Genomic DNA, 25,146 nt, shown 5'->3' on the forward strand with positions numbered 1-25,146 from the left:
ATAGACAACGTCCTGTATACTAAAAGTTGATTTAATGTGTATGCTTGCTGTTCTTGACCATTAATAAGAGGCAACTGAAACAGTAATCTTGGTTTTATACAAACAAACCTGATTTTAGCAGAATCTCTAGGACTTTTACTGGTCTCTGAAGTCTGACCTTTCATGTACACATACCATAAAGGAAAATCCTGAAAGAAGAGATATTTATCTGTTGATCTGGCACCAAGTCTGATTTTTAAAGACTGTTCCTTAACTACCATTGCAAGAGTTTATGTGAACATGACCATTTTAGTACAATGTTATAACACATACTGCTAATGAGCATATTCAAACATTATTGAATCCCATTACTTTGAAAAATGTATGTATGTGTTTGGATACGTCTGCTGGTGTAGCTCATCCTCTTCATGCCTCAATGTACATTCGGAAATGGCCTTCTGAACACCACTGTCACAGTTAACCCTTTGATCTATAGGAGGAGTAGGGCCAAAATAGCTTTGGCTAGACTTCTCCTTTTAAACAATGGTTTACATCATCAACACACAAATATACCAATGTAAGTATTGCTCCTTCATTTCTTTATATTTGCAGTCAGATCTTCCATTTGATCAGGATTGCTGACTCTAGACAATGAGATACATTGTTTTCAGTAGTCTCTACTGAACTGCTTTGCCATTATTGCCTTATACCAGGCTTTCCCAAGCAAGGTTCGTCTAGAGGTTGCTAGTGGTTCCTTGAGCAGTGGCAGATTTGTCTCCCATCTACAATGACTTCCAAAGTAAGAGGGTACATTTCTAGTGACATACATTTTAAGGTAGCCTTTCTCAACCAAGGTTCCTTCAGAGTTTGCTCAGAGTTCCTCGAGCTGTGATATATTAAACTCCACCTGATGATGCCTGCATAGTTCTGGCAGCAATGCTACTTGGTAGAACCAACAGCATGGGACCAGTAGAGCTGCCCCTCTCTTTTGTTAGTTATTTAGAGGAGCTTTACAAATTTAGAGGAGCTTCAGTCAGTTATGCAAAAACTAAAAGTCAGCAGCTACAAAAATAAACAGATACTCACCTGTCCAGGGATCCAGCACCATCACTGGTCTTTGGGTCCCTGGCGCCGGCATGTTAACTGTGGGAAGGCGGCTGTGACTTCTTGCGGCTTCAAAGCCAGCTTCTCACTGCACATGAGCGAGCTGTGCTGCACCCTTATGAATGTTCCTGCAGCCTCCTTTGACCTGTGACGTGTCCCAGAAGGTTGCGGATGGGTGGGGCTGAACTTCCGCTCAGATTGGAAGTGGAGTGGAAGTGGGAGTGGCGGGTACCTGCCAAAAATAGGTACCTAGTCCTGCCCCCAAAAAATATTCTAACCAACGCAGAGGAGGGAGGAGGATGAAGAGCAGAACTTCCCCTTTTGTGTGAAGTTCTGTTTTAACTACTAGCCCCTGTATAACTTAAGTATACAGTGGCAAGCTGGCACCCGCCAATCATCCAGCACAAAGGCAGAACAGCGGTCTGCCTATGTAAACAAGGAAGATCATTGTTCTGTCAGTAGCGAAGGCATGGATCCTGTGTTCATGCAAAGCAGGGACATGGATCCATGCCTTCCCCTAGTAAAAGCACAGCCCACAGTACACTAAAACACTGGTCAGCCACACAGTTAACCCTTTGATCACCCCTGATGTTTAACCCCTTCCCAGCCAGTGTCATTAGTACAGTGACATGTTTAGCAATGATCACTCTGTTAGTGTCATTGGTCCCCAAAAAGTGTCAGTCAGTGTCCGACTGTCCACCGCAATATTGCAGTCCCACTTTAAGTGACTGATCACCGCCATTACTAGTAAAAAATAAAAAATAAAATAAATAAAAATATCCCATAGTTTGTAGACGTTATAACTTTTGCGCAAACCAATCAATATACGCTAATTCGGAATTTTTTTACCAAAAATATGTAGCAGAATATTTATTGGCCTAAATTAATGGAGAAATTTGATTTTTTTCAATTGATTTATTGGATATGTTTTATAGCAGAAAATAAAAAATGTTGTTTTTTTTTCAAAAATATCTGTATTTTTTTTGTTGATATCGCAAAAAATTAAAATTGCATAGGTAATCAAATACCAACAAAAAGAAAGCTCTATCTGTGGGAAAAAAAGGACATACATTTTATTTGGGTACAGCATGCAATAGTCAGTTAAAATAACGCAGTGCTGTATCGCAAAAAATGGCCTGGTCATTAAGGGGGGTAAATCTTCCAGGAGTCAAGTGGTTAAGTAAAAACTAGTACCATTGATTATGACCACCAGTGTAAGGAACAGTATTTCCACTGATCACCAGTGTAAGGGGACCACCTCTCATTAATCATCATGTGGTATGGCCTATTTACCACAATTTATATATAAAATGATTTTTAGCAGGGGTTCCCCAAAACCAGAATATTATCTTAATGGTTCCTCCTTAGTAAAAAAGATAACAAAGGCTGCCTTATACATAACAACATGACAATATTATTTTGGTATTGTAAAATGTAGAGAAAACTTCTCTTGTCCTAGACACGTGTTATGTCAAGTGTCTTAGGCGTTTTGTTCAAAAGTTCAATAGCCAGGCTGTCTTATAACAAAGTGTGAGTTTATTTGGTCACACTTGGCAACAACTTGAAAATACATACAAAGGTAAAATCTTCTTACAGCTTGACGTAGTAAAACAAAAAATAATAGGAACAAAAACTTGTTTCAAAAAGATTCAAGAGAAGATTCAGCTCCGTGCTTCTCTATTGTCAGAGAGGTGTCTGCTATAGCAGCTGTTTGTGAGGTAGGCTGTATATAGGCTTAAAGTAAACAAAATGTCTTCTTCAGTAATGGCCCCTACACACGATCCGAATATTGTCCGAAAATGGTCGTCCGAGGAAGGATCGTACGATATTCGGATCGTACGTACACTACTTTCGACAGCTGATCATGACTGTTCCTCCGATATTATTCGCTCGGACATACACGAAAATTTTCCTTGTACGATTCCAAATCGTACGATTTTCGTTTAGTCAGTACAGTTGTCGTCCGAAAATACAATACAAATACATTACAACAAATGACATCACTTCCGATTTTTTTGTCTGTCCTACGAGAATTTTCGTGACTTTATTTAGCTATTCAATTTCTACTTCGACTATTAAGCGAGAACGGTAGGACGATCGGTTGTACGATATTCGGAACGTGTGTACGAGGCATTAGGATGCCTGTGTCTGAAAGTGTCCTTCTTTGTGTGTGTGTTAAAAAGAAGTGAAGTCCTTCTGTGTGTGTGAGTGAAGGACAAATGAAGTGTATCTAGCCTAGTGTCACACTGTTCTTTATACTATGTCAAATCTACCAGTCAGCAAACTACAACAATAACCATACCATAACCATATATCGCTCAAACTAAAGCTAAAATGATCATATTCGTGATTATTCTAAATATTCTCTTTGCCAATAGCTGACACGTCTCTTAAGCTTCTTTGATTGACAGCAACACACAACAGTTTCCTATAAAAAACTCGAGGTGTATGACCTTTCTAAATGGCCAATTCTTGTAATGGATATACTTTAACCGATTCAGATCCGGGCCATTGCCAAATGACGGCAACAGCGCGGATCTAAATTGCCGGGACTACGTCTATTGACGTCGTCCCGTGCACGAGCAGCCTGCGCGCCCCCTATGAGACTCGCCTGATCACAGATCAGAGTAAGGGGTCGGTCCCGACCCCTTACCACAGGATCAGCTGTCAGCCAATGACAGCTGATCATGTGATGTAAACAGAGCCATTAATCGGCTATTTTTCCTCCTCGCGCTGACAACGTGAGGAGAAAAAAAAAAACCCGATCACCGGCGGCCGTGATCGGGACATCAATCCCGATCACGGCGATCTTCTGACACAAAGCAATAGGCAGCAGTGCTGCCTACCAGTGCCCACCAGCGTCACCCATCAGTGCCCACAGTGCCATCAATCAGCGCCACCCATCAGTGCCCACAGTGCCACTCATCAGTGCCCACAGTGCCACCCATCAGTGCCACCCATCAGCACCCACATCAGTGCCACCCATCAGCACCCACATCAGTGCAACCTATCAGTGCCCATCAGTGTCACCTTTCAGTGCCACCCATCACTGCCCATCAGTGCCCCCCATCAGTGCCCCCCATCAGTGCCCCCCATCAGTGCCACCTATCCGTGCCACCCATCCGTGCCACCCATCCATGCCACCCATCCGTGCCGCCCATCCGTGGCCATAAGTGCCGCCTTATCTGTGCTCATCAGTACCGCCTTATCTGTGCCTATCAGTGCCGCCTTAACTGTGCCTATCCGTGCCCATCAGTGCAGCCTATCAGTGCCCACCAGTGCTGCCTCATCAGCGCATATCAATGAAGGAGAAAAATTACCTGTTTGCAAAATTTTATAACAAACTATTAAACATGATTTTTTTTTTTTTTCAAAAATTTTCATCTTTTTTTGTTTGTTTAGCAAAAAATAAAAACCCCAGCTGTGATTAAATACCACCAAAAGAAAGCTCTATTTGTGGGAAAAAAAATGATAAAAATGTCATTTGGGTACAGCGTTGTATGACCGCGCAATTGTCATTCAAAGTGCGACAGCGCTGAAAGCTCAAAATTGGTCTGGGCAGGAGGGGGGTTTAAGTGCCCAGTAAGCAAGTGGTTAAGTTACAGAAATGCAATTCTGTACCAAAACTTACAAATGCATAATAAACTATAATTGAATATGTATAAATATATATTATTTCACACAAACTCAATCTAGCTAACTAATTAAACAACGATATCAAATAACTAACTATATTCTAGATAATATATGATTTTACTTTTAAATGATCTCTACAAGTATTTTGTTGAAGTCTATGACAGATACTCTGAGTATATTCTTATCTGTGAAACCACTGACCTACTGACCTTTACTCATAAACTCTGGACATGGAGAACAACTGGTACAAAAATGATGTTCACACACCTAGCTATTTCAAGATCTTGTTTTAGGCTGAGCTGAGTAAAACTGCAAAAGTTAAAAGGGAACTCAAACAGCATAAATACAGATCCTGGTTATAAAGCCAAATTAATATAATTAATCTACAATTCCCCCTGAATATAATTTATTATATTACCTAAATCATGCACACTCCATTTATGGCCCTTTCATACACATTTTGAATCAGTTGCTCCATATGTACCACAGCTAATCATAGGATCAGATAAGCCAGAAATAATTTTCCGACTAAAAATACCTGTCATAATTTTTTCACCTTTTTTCATTTCTTCCTTGATCAATTTATAAAATTGTTTCATTCTAACCATAATACAGATTTGAAATAAAATACATAATATCATGATAATAAATATAATAATTATTGGATGCAATAATATATTTCCGGCAGCAGTAGTTACTGATGTATTTCCCCAAACTGATAACAGTTTTTTTTAAATTTGACCACCATGAATTAGCTGACATTTTAGACCATTCATGTTCTATCCTATAGAAGCGTATCCATATATGTCTTTGCTTGTGTCAAAGTCACTATATCTTGGAAAGTGTCTCTTATTTCTGGATAGCTGCAAGTCTCTTTTATGTCATTAGCGGAAAAAGGAGTTCTGAGATGGCAAATTTTCTATTTTCTTTCTTTCTGATTTTCTGATGTTTTCTTAATTTCTTCTTGGAGCTTGTTGTTCCTCCATGTTTGATTATCAGATGTCATATCTGCAAAAGAAAAGCAGTATCATTATCTTGGCATAAACAATTTGCATTGATCAGTATGAACCCATAATTTTTGTTGTCTCCGTGCATTTTTCACAGAATTGAGAGGCCTTTGGACTTGTATCATTACACCTAGTGTATCCAAAATCTCATAAGGACCTTCCCAATTACTTTGCCATGGTCTGGTTTTTCGAAAGGTTTTAATCATGACTTGTCCACCTTTCTCAAATTTGGAGGTGTGTGGAGGAATCGTTTTCTGCATGTGAGAAGCTGCATGTGGCAAAATGGTGTTCAGATTGTCTTGCAACATCTGTAACCATTTGGTTTTCTCAATTGCTTCTTTTTGCGGAGTAGACAAAAAAGGTTCATGTGGGAACACAAGAGGCATTTTTCTACCTGTCATTAGTTCAAATAGACTATATTGAGTAGATGAGGATGTTGTACTTTGTATGTTCATTAGAACAAAGGGTACAGCATCTACCCATGTACTTCCTTTGTCTAGTAACATTTTTGCAATCCTGGATTTGATGGTCCTGTTCATTCTCTCCACAATACCTGCAGATTGTTAATGATATGGAACATGAAATCTTTGTTGGATACCCACAATTTTCCACATTGCTTGCATTACTTTACCTGTAAAATGCATTCCTCTATCTGAACTGAGGTCCATTGGGATCCCCCATGTTGGAAAAACATGATTAACCAACTTTCTTGCAGTTGTCAGTGCATCATCTGTGCGGGTAGGTAAGATTTCAATCCACTTTGAAAAGACTTCTACGACAATGAGTGCAAACCTGAATCCATTTTTTCCTGTAGGCAATGGTCCTATATAGTCAATTTGTAATGTAGACCATGGACCATTAGCTGGAGCAATTCTTTGTAAGGGATGTTTTTGTCCTTTTGGTCTGGGATTTACTTGCGCACAAATAAAAAATACTCCCCTGAAATACAGGAACGTGACCCATCCACAAGCACTGGTTCATCAGTCTTCTCTGCGAAACAGAGGAGAATAGGCATCCTGGACTTCACATGAACATTCATGTTCTAATCCATTATATTCCATCAATTGAGGGAGTACATATCTGGAATTATGGTCAACCTGGATCTGTTTAGGTGATAAAGTAAACAACCATTGTGAAAATCTTTGATTTGAAACACCTTGAATATTTTTCTCAAGGAGAGAGAAATTTTAGGGTAGAATGTGGTATTTGTAAGGTAATTTGGTTAAATCCTACAATGTGCTCAGTTGCCTTCACTGCATAGTGAACTCCTACCAATTGTTTTACGCATGTGTCAAAACCTCTCTCAACTGGAGTTAAAATCCTAGAGAAGTATCCCAAAATTCTCCAATTTCCTCCTTGCAATTGAAGCAACACAGAAGAAATAGCATTTTCAGATGTATGCACCTGTAAAGCAAATGGTGCTTGCCTTTCTACTGTAGCTAGGGCTGGTGCTATTTGCAAATCTTTTTTCAAAGATTCAAAAGCCTTTTGATGTACTTCTGTCCAAGGACCAAAACCATTTTCCTCATTGGTCTTTAGAAGATCGTACAAACTTTTTGCCTTCTCGCAAATGACTCAATGTACGCTCTGGAAAAATTCACTAATCCTAGGAATTGTCTCAGTGCTTTAAATGTTGTTGGTACAGGAAGTGCAGCAATAGCATTAATCCTTTCTTGCAAAGTTTGACGTTTGCCCGGACTGATTTGAATACCGAGAAACTTGGCCTCGCGTTTCATGAGCTTAACTTTACAAGAATTTAGCTTGTCACCTGCATCTTGCAGCAGATCAATTTCCGATAACAACAAGATATCATCCACATACTGCAAAACACTGTCTGGCCTAGAAAATTTTGATAAGACTTTTGCTAATGCTTGATGAAATACGCTAGGACTTAGATGTAGGCCTTGTGGAAGACGATTGAAAGTATATTGTTGATTCATGAATGAAAATGCGAACTTGTATTGACAGCTTTTCGTCAAAGGAGTCGAAAAAAATCCGTTTGCCACATCAAGCACAGAGAACACTTAAGCTTTAGCGTCAATTCGAGACATTATGTCAGGTGTTTCTGCAACTATCGGGGCACAATTTGAGGTATGTTTATTCAACATTCTGAGATCTTCCAGAAGCCTGAAAGAACTAGGGTCATCTTGTTTAGGTACTACCCATAACGGATTGTTTGTTTGTCACTGAATCTGTTTTCCTGATAATACCCTGTTGCAAAAGTTCTAGATACTGGTTCAATAGACTCTGGTGGCAAGTTGTATTGCTTCTGAGCTGGTGGATCCCGCCCTTGCACGTCTACCTCAATGTCTTTGAATAAACCCGCCTCATTTTTTCCTTGACTCCATAGATTTTTGTAAGATTTGACCAATTGTTCCAGATCTTGATTGTCACCAATATCTGGCCATCTATGGTGTTCAGCAACCACTTCTGCTAAACAGATGCTGCCGACTTCACAATAATCTGCAGGGTCAATTACCAAGGGCTTACGATTAATGGAACCTTTCCAGATAATGCCATTACCTAGATCAATTATCCAACATCTTTGTTGAATAATATCTGTTCCAATTATATTCTTGGCACCGGGAGAATACCAAATATCGATCTCAGTATCCAAATAATCAGGAATTTCAAATGAAACATTTTTACACTTTGAAGCTTTTGAATGACCTGATCCGTTAAATCCAACAACTGTGCAAATTGCTGCATTTGTCAAAAGAGGTAATTTTACACCTGTAATCGATATTTCGGCACCTGTATCGATTAAAAAACGTAGTGTTTGACCATTTAATTTTGCTTTAATATAAGGGCGTCCACATTTATCTAGACTTATTGGTGTAACATATTCTAGATAATGAGACTTTATTTCCCTTTTTATTATTTTGTAGTCATGGGGTAGGCAATAATGACCAGTGGCTGATTGCAAGTTCTTTTCATTCATCCCAGTGATGATTGATAATTCTCTGATTTGTTTTATCAGAGGAGCATAAGGAGAAGAAGATTGAGTTATGTTAGGATGAGGAGGAGCAGATGGTTCAAGAAGTATAAGTCCATTTTCTTTACCTATATTTCTTGAATCTTTCATCTGCATATCCCTTAAGATTTTTTTACATTGATGACGTAAATGACCTGGTCTCTGGCAATAATAACAAGTGATGGGCTGTCTCTGTTTCACTTGCTTGCACCTGTCATAGTTACCAGGAGCTGTCCATCCTGTCTTGGCTGTTGTCTGACTATTCTGTTTAAAAGCGTCATTTTGAACCAGAGCTATCTTAGACTTAAGATTGCCCTGTTTCATTTGTCTTCTAACTTTTTTCTAACATTTCTACTCAGCAGTGTTAATTTTGATGTAAATTTTTGATTTATTTTTAGTCAAAGTCTTTTGAATGCCATTTTAGTTTTAGTTGTATTTTAGTCATCTAAATTGTTTTAGTCATATTTTAGTCTACTAAAATGTACTGGAGATTTTAGTCATTTTAGTAGTTTAAAATACAACTACAATCCAATGGGTTTAGTTAAATTGTAATGCATTTTGTAAACATTTCTCTTGAATTGCCAAACTCATTACATACTCCTGGAGTAAAAATCTAATAACATTTTATTATTTATGGTATTACGATTTGAACATACTCTACAGACACAGTTTTAGCCGTTTTGATATTTCATAAACAAAAATATTGCTTTTTGACAAACAGAAGGGCAACTTTAAAATATAATATAACACTATTGGCTGTAGTTCCATTGCTTATATTACCAATACAGTATTAAGAAAAAAAAAAAAAAGCATTTTTCTTGATTTTGTTTGTCTTTCAGCAGCTTAGTACTTATTCGTTTGTGGTAAAGTGCAGTGTTAATTTTGAATGTCAAATTTGTATTTTGTTTTAGTCATAGTCTTTTGGCTCAAATGCCATTTTAGTTTTAATCATATTTTCTAGTCATCTGATTTGTTTTAGTTTTAGTCGTATTTTAGTTGACTAAAATCTCCAGTACCAGTTTCAATTTAGTTGACGAAATTAACGCTGCTAACTCAGTATATGCCAGTCATCATGATGCATAGAATGATTCAACAGTAGAGTAAGAGTTTGATTCTTAACTTGGGTGGGTTTGCACTCTTTCTAGATATATTTCTTATTAAAGTAAACAAGTACACCTAAAAGACAAATGCAGCAATCTGGTTGCTCTTTACTTTGTGGGCAGGTATTGCACTGCACACCTGTGGGTCTAGTAAATACATCACTTTCGTGACAATACATGAACAGTTGCTAGACTACACAACAAAAGCAGAATTTTTCTTCTCTCTATATTTGGATTACATGAAAGAAAAATCTTCATAGAGGTCAAATTAAAGCTAAACTTCAGACCGATATTAAAAACACCATTTATTCCTGTTATGTAACCATTAAAAATAATGTATTTTATCTTACATCTAGTGTTAGTACCTGAATGTGTTTTTATAATATTGTCCTGTCTTCTCCATTAAAGCAGGCTGGGGGAAGGAAGGCCAGTGGTCAGAGCTAATGAGGGCTCTACTGCTTTTCACAGTGCTGTTAGTGAACAGGCTTGTCATATGGGAATAACAGGGATGAATTGTCAGTATGCAGCTTCTCCTTTATTGTTCAGTTACAGGCTAGCGCAGGTCCTAGATCAGATTATTATGCTTAACTGCAGTGCAGTCTGCAGAAAGATTTAGGGCCTAGATGTTCTGACTGGCAGGGCTGCTTGGATCATAAGCAGTGTTGCCAACTGTCAGTATTTTTACTGGCAGCCAGTAAAAAACAGGTAATTTTCTCCTGCCAGTAAATGCCAGTAAAAGGAAAAAGTTGCCAGTAAAAAATATGGCTGTGATGTTTGGCCCGGTCCAGAGCCGGCCAAGACCATCCAAGTGCCTGCTACAGTGTGTTTGTGCAGCTCTGATGGAGGCGGTGCCCGAGCGTGTCGTGTGATGTCCTGGTGCAAGGGAGCCAAGCAGAGTGGCCAGAGCCTCGTGTGTGGGTCTGCAGGGCAGGTCAGGAGTGGGACTGTCAGTGCTGTTTAGACTGGAGTGGACTGAAGGGACCACCTGGCTTGGAGAGAGACTGTCACTGTGACTCAGGAGGGGACGTGGCGTGCCGGTGACAAGTCAACATCATCTATGCTGCTGCACACTTCTGTCATTGTCACTGTGAGAATCAACTTCACGTGTGTGTGCGCCTTCATATTCTAATTTCTTGCCCTCCTGAGTCCTGTCCCTGAGCTACTTACTTACTATATCAAAATTAAATAAGAAATATGTTTTTTGCACTAATATCTACCTTGAATCACATTGTACTTGTTTGTAGCCTAAATACTAAAATTTGCACTTAAAACCGTAATTTTTGCAAATGCCAGTAAAAACTTGGCTGTGCCAGGAAATTTTGGGTGTCGTGCCAGTAAATTTCAATCTGGTAGGTTGGAAACACTGATCATAAGAGAGGGTGAACAGAATTATAAATCAAAGTTTTTTACTTTTGTAGCTTGAAAGCAACAATCACAATCATATTTTTTACATAAAGACTTCTTTTTCTTATTACTTTCTGTAGACTAAAGCCCAACTCTAGTTTGCCCCCACCTCCCTTCAATTTCCAGGCTTCCATCCCCCAGTAGTGAACTTTGCTGGTTTTATTTTAAATAGAACTGACCGATAGTAAGCATTTCCTAGGAGATCACACCGGCCCTCAATTACTTTTAAAAAGACGAGCAAAGGGTCTGGTTGCTAGTCTGGGCCTGATGACCTCGATTTACCTGCCTCCCTCTTTTTCTTTGTCTAGTCTATAACCCTCAACCTGTATGTCCCTTCATATCTATGTAATATCTTATTCAAAGCTAGGGTGTTCTGTCCATTCGATTTTGTAAAATGTCGGTTGTTGGCAGTTGATATTTACGGTAAAGTTTGATATACTTTCCAGTTCATTTAAGTAGAACTAAAGGGAAATCTTTCTTTTTCATTTTGGATAGAACAAAGGAGGGTTATAACCCCAGTCAATATTTTTGTTCCACTGAGGAGATTTTCCTTAACTTCCTGTGCCATAGCAAAACTGGGAAGTGAGAGGAAATCCCTCAAAAGTGAGGGAATCCCTGGTTATTACCAGGGTCCCCATTGGAAGATTTCTCTTCTATTACCGTTCTAGGGACAACTCATAAATTTGGATTTTCCTTCACTTTCACTGACTTGAGTTTAGTTAGTAGCTTGGACCAGCAGATGATTTGTTTGTTTTATGCTATGGACTGGCTGTACAAAGCCTTTGTGTGGTGAAAAATGTACTCCCTAGATCAATGGTCTCCAAACTGCTTCCTTGGGACCGGATACGGCTCTTTGCTTGCTTTTATCTGGCCCTTGTTGCATTATTCCCCCCATTCTCAGCAAAAGTGCAGCATAGTTCCTGCCACCGATGATGGGGCACTACTCCTCCCAGTGACAAAGATGATGGGGCACTATTCCTCCCAGTGACACCAATGATGGGGCACTATTCCTCCCAGTGACACCAATGATGGGGCACTATTCCTCCCATTGACATCAGTGATGGGGCACTATTTCTCCCATAGACATCAATGATGGCACACTAATCCTCCCACTGATTCCAACAATGGGGCACTGCTACTCACCCTAATACCAATCATGTGGAATTGTTTACTTCCTCTGACGCCAGGACATTTTCTACTTCCACTGGCCACTGTTTACAAAGTTTGAAGACCCCTGCCCTAGATAAATGAAAGTGCAAGACAAACCTGCTTGGACTGTTTCTGGTGTCCTTGTCCTGTAAGTGGTTTACTGCTGCCAATACCAGTGGAGAATGTTCTACCTGCTACATTCACTCTGCAATCAGTCATTAGCACCTGGAACAGTCCCGGGATGTTCCCACACCTTGGTATCAGGTCCTATTGGCTGAAATTCAAATCAACTTTGTAATTTAGGCTGCAAGCCATTATCACAAGTCTGTGTACTGGGAGAAAAAAAGAATCTCCAAGGGGGTTGTTTTTTACTACATAAACAGAGGCTTTTGTATATTTACTGATGTTAAGTAAACTGCTGTTAGAATTAACTGCAAGAATTTTAATTGCAAGGTTTCGAATTTAAGCGTTCAATTCAAAGCGTATTCCAAAATTAGGTGCAAAATGTCCTGCAGCAAGTAAATTTGTTTTGTATTTTTCCCATCTGCGTAGCTTAAATAATATTTCGCTTTTGAAAAGCAATACAACCACATAATTAAATCCCCTTTATAGCTAAACTTTGATGACTGGAGTGATTCTTCAGAAGCTACCCATTTCTCCAGTTGAAGACCTCTGGAGCACAGCTGCTGTGTGCCAGTATATTAATGTGTTCTTACCTCTTATGTGCTGTGGAGAGCTTTTTCTGTGTACTTATGTTTCATCATCACAAAGTCATTTGCTGGGAGTGCTCTGTGTTCTTTCTAATCCATCATCATCATCTGTCTTTATTTTCCTTACAAGTGGCTGGATGGCATGGGGCCTGTTTCAGTGTTTGAGCTACATTTTTTCAGATGGTATTCAATACTGTAATCTGTCTTTACTGTATTGGCACACTAAAGCCTTGTACGCACACTGAGAATATTGGACAAATGATCGTCCATTTTTTTTGCATGCTAGTCTCATATCGAAAACCAATAGGTCACTAAAGTTACGAAAATTCTCGTACGACAGAATACAACTTTGAAAGGGATGTAATGTGTTATAATGTATTTTTTCGTTTCCGAGCATGCGCGGTCTTGGTCTTCCGATTTTTTTTCGGACAAATACGGTACTGATTAAACGAAAATCATTTGTTCTAGTATCGTATGAGAAAAGTTTTTGTCCCTTTGGATAATTTTGCATGAACCTTCGTGATCGGCTCTCGAAAGCAGCATTTTTCATTAGATTTTTTTCATCGTGTGTACTAAGTGTAGCACTTACCCCCGAAGGAGCTGCTGATATTTTATTGGGCCTGTACTCTGCTTTATCTACCCCCAATGAATTGGCTCAACCCCCTTGACACAGCTGTGGTGTAGTGTTGGTGTGAAGCTAAACAACACAGGACAATCCCATAATAACAATGTACCAATGCTGTACCTTTACCTGGGTATCCGTTGCTCCACCTGTAGGGTAATGGACAACACTTCACACCAATTGCAATTAACCAGAATATGACTTTACTGAAACTGGTAGAAAAGATAATTACAATAACTCCACTGCCACACCAACATAATGTGACAGTGTGATAAGTATCCACAATTTGTTAACAATATATAACTTCCCTGAGTGACCTTTTCATGCGTATCTCCAAGTGGGACCAGTTCTCAGTGTGACAACACCTCAACTCTGGGCATATTCCCACTTCCAGCATGCCTAGGTAACCACAGTAATGCAAAGCTATCAGTACAGTGCAATACAATTACTAGGGAGCTCCCCCTACTTTATGATGCAGTCCCTCTTAATATTCATAGAATGCAAGGCCTTGCAATAAGAAATGCAGTCTTTAGTCTTCTGTCTTCTGCTAGCTATTTGTGTTGAAGTAATTGTAATCCACACAGTTGCGCAACAAGGATTATTGTAGGGTGAATGTTAGAACTGTAATTGCCATGCAGCACACTTACAACTGCCTTTGATGTAATTGATTCTGAACTGCACAGTGTCAGCAATCAATGAGGTGTAGCCTTGAGGTCTGTTTAAACTCAGTCCTTTAGATAGAATCTCCTCTGTGGGACTACAGGTCCCAGCAACACTGTGTTTATAGTCTAATGCCCCGTACACACGGTCGGACTTTGTTCGGACATTCCGACAACAAAATCTTAGGATTTTTTCCGACAGATGTTGGCTCAAACTTGTCTTGCATACACACGGTCACACAAAGTTGTCGGAAAATCCAATCGTTCTGAACGCGGTGACGTAAAACACGTACGTCGGGACTATAAACGGGGCAGTGGCCAATAGCTTTCATCTCTTTATTTATTCTGAGCATGCGTGGCACTTTGTCCGTCGGATGTGTGTACACACGATCGGAATTTCCGACAACGGATTTTGTTGTCGGAAAATTTTATAGCCTGCTCTCCAACTTTGTGTGTCGGAAAATCCGATGGAAAATGTGTGATGGAGCCTACACACGGTCGGAATTTCCGACAACAAGGTCCTATCACACATTTTCCGTCGGAAAATCCGACCGTGTGTATGGGGCATAAGTGTGAAAGAGATGCGTTAATAACTATAGCACTCTCACCCAAACAGGCCTGGAGAATAGAACAGCTCAGCTTCGGTTGTCTCAATCTTGCTTCACGCCAGCCGGCGCCGTCACACCGCTCCATTCTGCGAGATGAACCGGGACCTTCTGATGGCTCCAACAGGTGCCTCTGGATCCTTCCCGATCTGGTCACACCGTCTCTCCAGCACACTGGGATGAAGTGAAGTTGTTCCGCTCCGCATGTTGGTGTAGGCCGCACTCTCTGGAGACCTCCTCACAGGTCCTCACAGGCAGGCCACGCGTCCAGAAGAGAGCCAAGATGGCCGCGCGGGCCTTTTTATAACCTACCCAGCATGCAGTTCAGTCTTTTGGTGCTCATGGGTAGGTCACTTGGCATTGGGGGTAGGTAAGTTCTTGTATAATGTAAACAAACCGTCACTTCCTGTAACATTTCTCCATGTTCTTAAAATAGAAAAATAAATGAAGTCCATTTCCCGTTTAAGCCACTAGATGGTGCCAAATACCAATTTGTAACACTGTCTATTAATTAACATTACATAGCAAAAATGTCAGCGCTACATATGCATAAGCCAAGACAGTAGAAATCAAGAGCTGGCATACAAACTGCTAATAATATTAGAGAAAGAGTAAAGAGGGAAGCCATCTTTTTGGTTCCGACCGTACATCTAAATGTTAGGTATATTTAATGAGAGACCTAAGGCAGCATAAATCCAAATATAGCCATGATAGCCAGGTCTGTTTGTTGAGTGTGGGAGAATAAAATCAGTAGAAGAATGTAAACCCATGAGGAACCTTATGTATAGAACGTGAATAAAAAATACGTTTGGCACAAATCGGGTTTACAGTTTAAGCAACAGTTTGGAAAAAAGGAAGCAAAGAGTTGCAATGTAACGTTTCTACTATCCTTTAGATTCTCTTTCTATTTTCCTTGCACCATACACTTTGCTCAACATATTTAAGTGGTTCTAAAGGCAGAAGGTTTTTTTGTCTTAATGTACTCTATGCATTAAGATAAAAAAACCTTCTGTGTGCAGCAGCGATGTTGCACGAGAGCCTGGGCTGTCCAGGACTCTCCCTCCTCATTGGCTGAGACAGCAGTGGGCGCCATTGGCTCCAGCTGCTGTCAATCAAAATCAGTGAGCCAATGAGGAGAGAGAGGGGGGGGGGCTGGGCCAAGCCATGGCTCCTTGTTTGAATGGACATACAGAGCAACGGATTAGCTCAGGTGACCCCATAGCAAGCTGCTTGCTGTGGGAGCACTCAGCAGGAGGGAGGGGTCAGGAGCACTGGAGGGGGATCCAAGAAGAAGAGGATCAGGGCTGACCTTCAGCTAATTCAGTAGTTCCAGATTGGAATAATGTAGTGTAGGTTATCCTAAATACTGTATTTATTTTATTCTATCTGTGTGTTCACATATGTATATTTTATAAATCACAGTCTCTATTGTTTTCATGTACTTCTTCCATCTGAAGTACCTGGTTGATCCTGCCAGTCACATTTATTCCTTGTTCTAAACTGACCCCGCAAAGCACAGATGCTGATCTGTGTTAGTGTGGACAGTTTTCATTCTTTGGCTGGCCATTCAGCAGTACAGGACACTGTGCCGATACACAGCATGCCTATATTGGATAGTTTGTTCAGCCGCCACCCCCCCCGACCAATCGCAACCTGTCTCTGGCACACACTTCCTCCCAATCTATGGAATACAGACACGCTATGTTTCTTGTAACCCCGCACCTTCACTATCAGGAAGAAGAGATGCATGGTCACATGAAAGAACTTTTACTTTGTAAAAAAGGTAAGAAAGATCATTTCTGAAACTAAGCAAAAGCAGTTATGGTGTCATAGTTATACCTGTATTAGAAAGTGTCTATAACATTGTATGTTCACAATTACTTTAAAGGGAAACCAGTCATGGGAGAAACTTGAAGGCCAGTGGCCACCACTTTTGAGCTCCGTGATACAAGCCCTCTTATTTCCTTACTTCCTGACCCAGAAAATGGAGAAAGATCAGGAGTTATGATTTTTCTCTTACATTTCCAATCTGCATACTTGTTTAAGCCCTTATGCCCTGTACACACGGTCGGACATTGATCGGACATTCCGACAACAAAATCCATGGATTTTTTCCGACAGATGTTGGCTCAAACTTGTCTTGCATACACACGGTCACACAAAGTTGTCGGAAAATCCGATCGTCCTGAACGTGGTGACATAAAACACGTACGTCGGGACTATAAATGGGGCAGTAGCCAATAGCTTTCGTCTCTTAATTTATTCTGAGCATGCGTCTGTTTAAAGCATACATACCTCTGTAAGAAGTAGTCTTAAGCCGCATACACACGAGCGGAATGTCCGACAGAAAAAAGTCAGACGGAAGCTTTTCATTGTCTATTCCGATCGTGTGTATGCCTCATCGGACTTTTTTGTTTCGAAAATTCTGACGGACCTAGAAATGGAACATGTTCTAAATATTTCCGATGGAACCAATTCCTATCGGGAAAAAAAGTTTGTCTGTATGCTGTTCCGTTGGACCAAAAACGTTGCATGCTCTGAAGCAAGTACGAGACGGAAGCTATTGACTACTGGCTATTGCACTTCCTTTTTCTAGTCCCGTAGTACGTGCTGTACGTCACCTTTATTTTCTAGAAAGGGGTTGCAAATGAAGAAGGAAACCTAAAGAAAAGGGACCCTCTGTTTTCCATCTGCTCCATGCTTGCACCTGCATCTGCTTCAGGGTGCATATAGAGGTGGATGCAGACATACATAGTTACATAGTAGGTGAGGTTGAAAAAAGACACAAGTCCATCAAGTCCAACCTGTGTGTGTGTGTGTGCGCTTTTATGTCAATATTATATTGTACATCACTGTATGCTGTGGTCTTTTAGGTGCCTATCTAATAGTTTTTTAAAATTATCTATGCTCCCCGCTGAAACTACTGCTTGTGGAAGAGAATTCCACATCCTTACCGCTTATACAGTAAAGAACCCTCTACACAGTTTAAGGTTAAACCTCTTTTCTTCTAGTTTTAGTGAATGGCTGCGTGTCTTATTAAATTCCCTTTCGCGGAAAAGTTTTATCCCTATTGTGGGGTTACCAGTACGGCATTTGGACATTGAAATCATATCCCCTCTCAAGTGTCCCTTCTCTAGAGCGAAAAAGTTCAGTGCCTGTAATCTTTGTTTGTATCCATGCACTCGCTTCTGCTCCCATTTCAAATTTTGACATTCAGTTACATGTGGCTGTGTCTGTGCAGCCACTGCATCTGCATCCACCTCTATAGGGCAGAGGCAGGCGCAGTACCAAAGGGAGCCTGCACGCAGGATGAGTGTTAAAATGAACCCTTACTAGCAGTTTCAACATTACAAGTTGCATTGCTCCCAAGTTTATTTGATACACACCTGAGCTTCAGTGACATTATTTCTGCAGGATTTCCCTAGCTGACCACATGCATGCACCACAGCTACACAGAAGCTGATTGTATCACTGGGCGTTGTCTTGACTTGTCATGTCCACTTCACTTGCTGTAGGATTTTCCTATCGTGACGTGTTGTAGATTTTGTTCCAGTTTCAGTTTGTCAAACTAGCGCTGGAGTTTAACAGCATTGGTTCATAATATAGACACACTAGTCATTTTATCCCTTCATATGTCCAAAGATGGAGGGTTGTGTTCACTAGATATGTAGCCTGCGTTCACATCTGAGCAGAGCATATTCCTGGTGACTTTGAAGTTTTTGGGTTTTTTTCAGATGTTTTTCAAGCATTGTCCATGCACACATGGACTGTTATGAACTGTTTTTGGCTGGGACGTTTTTTGGCTGTAAAAACCCAGCCCAAACTAGTGGGTTCTAAGAGGAGTTTTTCAGCTGTAAAAACACTCTAACTTCAAACAATGACGAAAAATGCAGATAAACGCTCAAAAATGCTCCAAACTGTGGGGAGGAGGGGTATGAACTGTCACATGACTGCAAAAAAAAAAAAAACTGAAAAAAAATGTAATTTTTTTTTTTAATGAACATGAGACTTTGTGATATCATTAATGCTCTATTTTCATAGTGTGTTTTCCTTTATACTTTGCTTTTAAATTTGTTTTACCAGCCTCGGTATGCTTTTGGAAAAACACCTTCAGCCATCTAATAGAGTAAAATATTAATTATTATTAGCCATGATAATATTAGTTTGAAAAAAAGCCTTATATATGTCTTGCCTTAAATAACTTTATATTGCATTAGGCCTTTTATTTGAACAACTATTTGAAAAACACAGTAAGAAACAATTTTAGGAAATAGATTACAGGGTCATTAAGCAGTGGATGTGTATGGATTATTTTTGTAGAATAAGGAAATAATTTAGTGTCCCTTTAATTGAGGGGAGCTTTAGTGTTAAGAATACATTTTAGGAGGTTTATCTTCAGGGCTCAGGTGAGTTTAAGTTTAATGTGAAAGTGGAGTTAATTTTTAGTTTTAATTTAAGATATATTTGTAAAAAAAATTCTTTATTTTACACTTACCCACTCTTAAAATAACGTACTGACTTCCTTCTACTGCTTATAAAGAAGTTTTATTCTGGAATTAAGTGTGAATTAGAATATATTTACTGTGTACCTTGAGCGCCATCTACTGTAATACTTTGGAAGCAACAAAGATATCCAGCACTTGGCAGGTTAAGCGTATAATACATGTGAACAAACCTAAACATAATGTAAGCATAAAAAAAGGAAATCATGCATAAAGTGGTAAAAATGTTGTGTAGCTTTTTCTTTTTTTTTTTTTTTTTTTGCCTGGGTACAAAATGTAGATCTCCACAAATTGCTGTAAAATTGCAACTGTGCAGTCATGCCTAGGGCTTGTTCATAACAGATAGGACATGATCTAAGTAGTAGGAGTGATCCATATGTAAAAGGATACTGATAAATGGCATCACTTCTAGCACATTTACCTAAGAATTTCAAACAAAATAGGACTCCCACCTAACTGCTTGGCCATAAGTGGGAACAAAGTCAAGCAGTAAGTCTTGTAATTGCTTTTACATTGAAGAGTCAGTACACCCAAGAGCAAGGTTTCCATAAGATATGTTCTTGTCCACCCTTGTATATTTTAACAACTTTTGTTGTTTTCTTCATAAAATACAACTTTAATTCCAAAAAAGTGACTTTTTTTTTACAACCATGGGGCTGTGTCCCCCGGACTGAAGAGCATAGGCTTGTTATTAACGTTCCATTCAAAAGCCTGCATCTCTGATGGTATGGGATTGCATTAGTGTGTATGGAATGGGCAGCTTGCTCATTTGGAAAGGCACCATCAGTGCTGAAACATATATATATATCCAGGGTTTAGAGCAGGATATGCTCCCATTCAGATGGAGGCCTTGCATATTTCAGTAAGACAATGCTAAACCGTATGCTACATCTATGTTAACAGCATGACTTTGTAGTAGATCAGTGCTTAACGGGCCTGCTTGCAGTCCAGACCTTTCACCAATTGAAAATATTTGGCACATTTTAAAATGAAAAATACGACAGAAGACCCAGGACTGTTGAGCAGTTAGAATCCTATATCAGACAAGAATGGGAAAACATTCCTTTCCCAAAACTCCAGCAACTGGTCTCCTCAGTTCCCAGGTGTGTACAGAGTGTTGTTAAAAGAATAAGGTTGCTACACCATGGTAAACATGGCTCTTTCCCAACTTTTTGAAATATGTTGCTGGCATGAATTTCAAAGTTACCTTTTTTTTTAATTTTCTTAAAATGGTTAATTTTCTCAGTTTAAACATTTGATATGTTTTCTATTTTCTATTGTGAATAAAATATGGGTTTATGAGATCTGGAAATCATTGCATTCTGTTATGTAGATTTTACACAATGTCTCAAATTTTTTGAAATTGGGGCTGTAAAAGATTTGTAAAAATCTGACATAGAGAGTGAGAGCCTCTCTTAATGGCCACAGCAGGTGTAAAGAACCAAAGCAAAGCACAGATATCGCCATGAGAGTCAGGCCTCATTCACATGGCTTTTGACCCTCCCTACTCCATCCGGACCATACACTGTACTGATAGAGTGCCTGCCTGCTACAACCGATAAATCAGTGCTATATGATTATTTAAAATGGTCACTCCCAGAGTGAATTTTTCTTAATCGTGTAACTTTATTCTGTTTACTGGCAAATTTGCTAAAAGCAGATATTCTTTTATTAATGATCTACTGCAGGTAAAGGATTCCTGACACATCCTATGCGTATTGAAAAAGAAAATGACAGGAAGATAAAATTGGATTTTACTTTCCTTCGTGTTCTAGCCTAATATAGAGATTGCATGTTCAAAATAATACTACTAATAATAATAGAGCATTCAGTAGTTTAGGAGAGAGACAGATCTGTCTCCCGTCCTCAAACAAATCTTTGAGATTGCAGGCAGCAGAACATTGACTTTGCACTTGGTGACATTGATGTTGATCTCCTCTAACCTGCAGTGATCCCCCACATACCAGTAATCAGATCCTAGGATACAAAGTTTTTGTCACTAATAAATTATTTGCATCTCTACTCAGTAGACCATGGAGTTGATTTACTAAAACTGGAGATTGCAAAGTCTGGTGCAGGGCTATGCATGGTACCCAATCTGCTTCTAACTTCAGCTTGTTCAAAAAGGCTTTGACAAAGAAAAACAACATGGAAACTGGTTGGTTTCTATTCAGTGCTGCACCTGATTGTGCACTTTCCAGTCTTAGAAATCAACCTCTGTGTGTCATGTATACATTTTTGACTCCTGATAATGCGCTAGAGCGTGAAATGCGTTGGGTGGAGTTAGAGTGCTGACATCATGCTGCTGCATGCGGCAGCCATACTTGTAAGTCCTGGTGACTGTTAATTTTGCTTTTACTTGTTATGTTGCATTCTCACAATAAATACTACACTATAAAAGCTTCACTTGGCTACCTGCTGGCTCTGGGAGTGATAACCTGGTCAGTGCCATTATTAGAGGGAAATCTTCTTAAAAGGACCACTTCCAAGGGAGAGATGCCATAGTTTAGATGACCCCGTACAGCTTATTAGCTGTCTATAATTTGCGCACAGTGTTCTGGCAAGTGCGGTGTGCTGGTGGTGGTTAGCATAGTGGAGCTTTTGGAGAACACTTGGACATCTGAATGCCATTAAAGGAGAAACCGTAATATTCAAATATTTTACTTTTATGAACTGCTGCAAACAATGTAAAGTCAAGCTTTATATTTATCACACATATTTTCATCACATATTCACTGTATGATATATGCTTATTTATTTTTTAAGGTGTTTGAGAGCTGTACTTTTATACATTTATTCACAGTGAGGGTTTTGGCATATTTAACGTTAGTGCTAGCTGCTATTGTTCTCCGCTGAACGCAACCTTTATATATTTGTTTGCATGTATAAGTTGCAAATTATTAGTGACAGGAGACTTCTTGTGCTGGTATACGATTGCCGGTATCTACAGAGAGCACTGCAGTGAGGAGATCAGCAGCACTGTCATTAAATGCTGGGTCCAGACCTCTACTGATGTATGGAAGGACTGCTGCCATCTTCTAGTGCTAAAGCTGAGAGTTCCTCCTACTTACCACCACATCTGCAATCCTCCTCCCTATTCCACTCTTATCACCACAGTTGACCCTTCTTGTCCTCCCCCCACATTTGCAAATCAACCCCTACTTTCACCACTGCATCTGATATCTATTCGTCTCCCCTCATCCTCTCACCACATGTTCCTCATGCCCCCATTTCACTGGTGGCCACCTCTGTTGGCTGGCATTACCAATGCGCACTTCTGTACGCATTGTACTCAGTGTTTGTGACATGCTCTTCTGTATTTACTACAATCATTTAATTACTACTGTACGTTTATGAACTGTAAAGTGGGGGAAGTGTATTTCTGCAGTGTCGTTTATAAAGGGCACTGCAGAAACAGGACACAGGTGACCATTATGCCTATTAATGACTGTGATAGGAGTAGTTATCTGACTTTTATCAATGAAGATTTGTAAATGAAGAGATTAGTAGCAGCAGATGATTCATGGTGAGGGGTTGTAATTGATTGTGGATCCGTTTTTCACCCCCTTCCCTGCTATACATCTCATCTCCGTGCTGTTTTTTTATGTTTTTATATTTTTTTAAATATTTTTACGCTTTCGTCCCTCTCATCTCCATCCTCCTATACATTCATGCCATTACCTCCTCCCTCTGTGTATGACAGATGTGCTGTATCTAGTTCACCATTATCAAGCTCTGTGTAGTAACTACCTCAACACCAGCATGTTCCTTATTTTTCCAAAATTCGTGGCAAAAAATATCATCTTGGAGGGTTATGACTGGGGTTTTCTTACTGTCAGGGATTTTTATTTGATATGTTTAATAACAGAAAGTAAGAGGTTTTTTTTTCATTTTTTTCTGTATATATTAAAAAATAAAAACCCAGAGGATAATACATTTCAAAGTAAAGCTTTCTCTTAAGAAAAAAAAAAACAAAAAAACCCCAAAAAAACAAAAACAAGAAAACAATAATATAAAAGTCATTTGGGTACAGTGTTTCATGACATGAGTAATTGTCAGTCAAGCTATCACTACACTGAAAACTAAAAATGGCCTAGTAATGAAGGGGTATTGCAGACTGGTTCTCAAGTGGTTAAAGAATAAATTGCGTAACAAGGTTATATCTCTCTGAAAACATAAAATGGACCCGGGTAGGCAGCTAGAGACTAGTCCGAGTTGTATGAATGAGAGACAATGACAGAGGAGAAACAACCAAGTTCATGAGCTAAGTAAAGACCCAGATTGAGCTTATACCTGTAGATTACAGAAGAGATATAAGAAATATGAAAACTTCAAATAGAAATGACACAACAAAAATCGAGCCCTTTCCAACTATATCAAGCACTCATGGATTGATGAAATGGGAATCCGATATAACTTTTTTTAGACTTTTGGGAAATGGGAAAGCTATTTTTTCTAGACTGATGATGAAACTCTTCCGGGGTTTACATTATCATACATAATCTAGCAGTACCCTCAAATGTCATCAAAAATTGCCCAATAGACCCTACATGCTGCAATAGAATCAGGAATACCTGGGGATCATAGGGCCTAGATGGAGATGGTGGGCGGACTTCAGACCACAGTTGGAAGACCGATAAAAGTATCTGTTTTAGAGAGTAGGATCTGTTTCATACCGCTTTTTTTTTTCATAATGAAAGCTGGTAATTATATATGTATTGTGGGGTACACAGAATCACTCTGGACTTGTAATGTTTTTCTCGTGCTTATTTTAGGAATACTACCTATGTTTTTGATTGTTTTGCATTGTTATGTTTTTTCTAAATTCAATAAAAAGAGTTTAAACACAGAATCAGAGATACCATGTTAGGGCTCATGCACACTGCAGCTCCAAGGAGCTCAAAGAAGCGGCTCCTACAGGCTTTTGAGAATTTTTCTGCCTGGACACTCCCCATCCATGTTTACTAATGTGTCCATGCACACTATGGCTTTTTCAGGTGTTTTCAGGCAAATGCTCCTACAGGCAGAGCTCAATAAAGCTCAAAGAATCTCGAAAACGCGCAAAAACGTCTGTTCCAGCATTTTGTTTTGTTTACACAGTGGTTAAGAAAACACTATCAAGGAAGGCTTGTGGGGAAAAAAATACTTATGCTCAAAGAAGCTCAAAGAAGCTCAAAGGAGCTTGGAGAAGCTCAATAAAAACGTGCACAGGAGCCCAAAAAAGCACAAGCTTCTTCATGCTGAAATAAAAGCTCAAATGCCTGTAAAAACAAGCTTTTTTTTTTTTTTTTTTAAGATGCAGTGTGCATGAGCCCTTGGTGAATTTATGTTTTTAAAAAGTACTTATGACCCCTGATATTTTCCATTTAAACAAAAATCATTTTTAATCATTTGTTTTTATTATGTCCATACTCTATTTGCGTGTACCTTTTACTTACATGACACTTACATCATTAAGCAACACTAAACCATTGTTTTAAAAAAGTTCTATTCATATATGTATTATTGACTCAGAAAATGATCCTGTATTGCTCTGTCTCCTCCAAACTCCTCCTTTTTTTTTTTTTTTTGCTGCTGTGACCTGACTTTTTGTTAGAGGGTGGCTAAGTTCGTTATCCTTGATCCCACTCTATGTAAGAAAGTAGCCACCCTCTCTTTATTTCTCCTGATATGGACTGTGGACAGTGGGATTTGT

General features: G+C 39.4%; 1 protein-coding gene across 1 annotated transcript in view; it reads left to right on the top strand.

Moving 5' to 3' along the window:
* Window positions 1-25,146, top strand: part of RASEF (RAS and EF-hand domain containing) — a 167,388-nt gene that overhangs the window by 82,972 nt on the left and 59,270 nt on the right. The gene's annotated exons all lie outside the window — the stretch shown is intronic.

The sequence above is a fragment of the Aquarana catesbeiana genome, linkage group LG01 (genome assembly GCF_042186555.1).
Source record: "Aquarana catesbeiana isolate 2022-GZ linkage group LG01, ASM4218655v1, whole genome shotgun sequence".
NCBI lineage: Eukaryota > Metazoa > Chordata > Amphibia > Anura > Ranidae > Aquarana > Aquarana catesbeiana.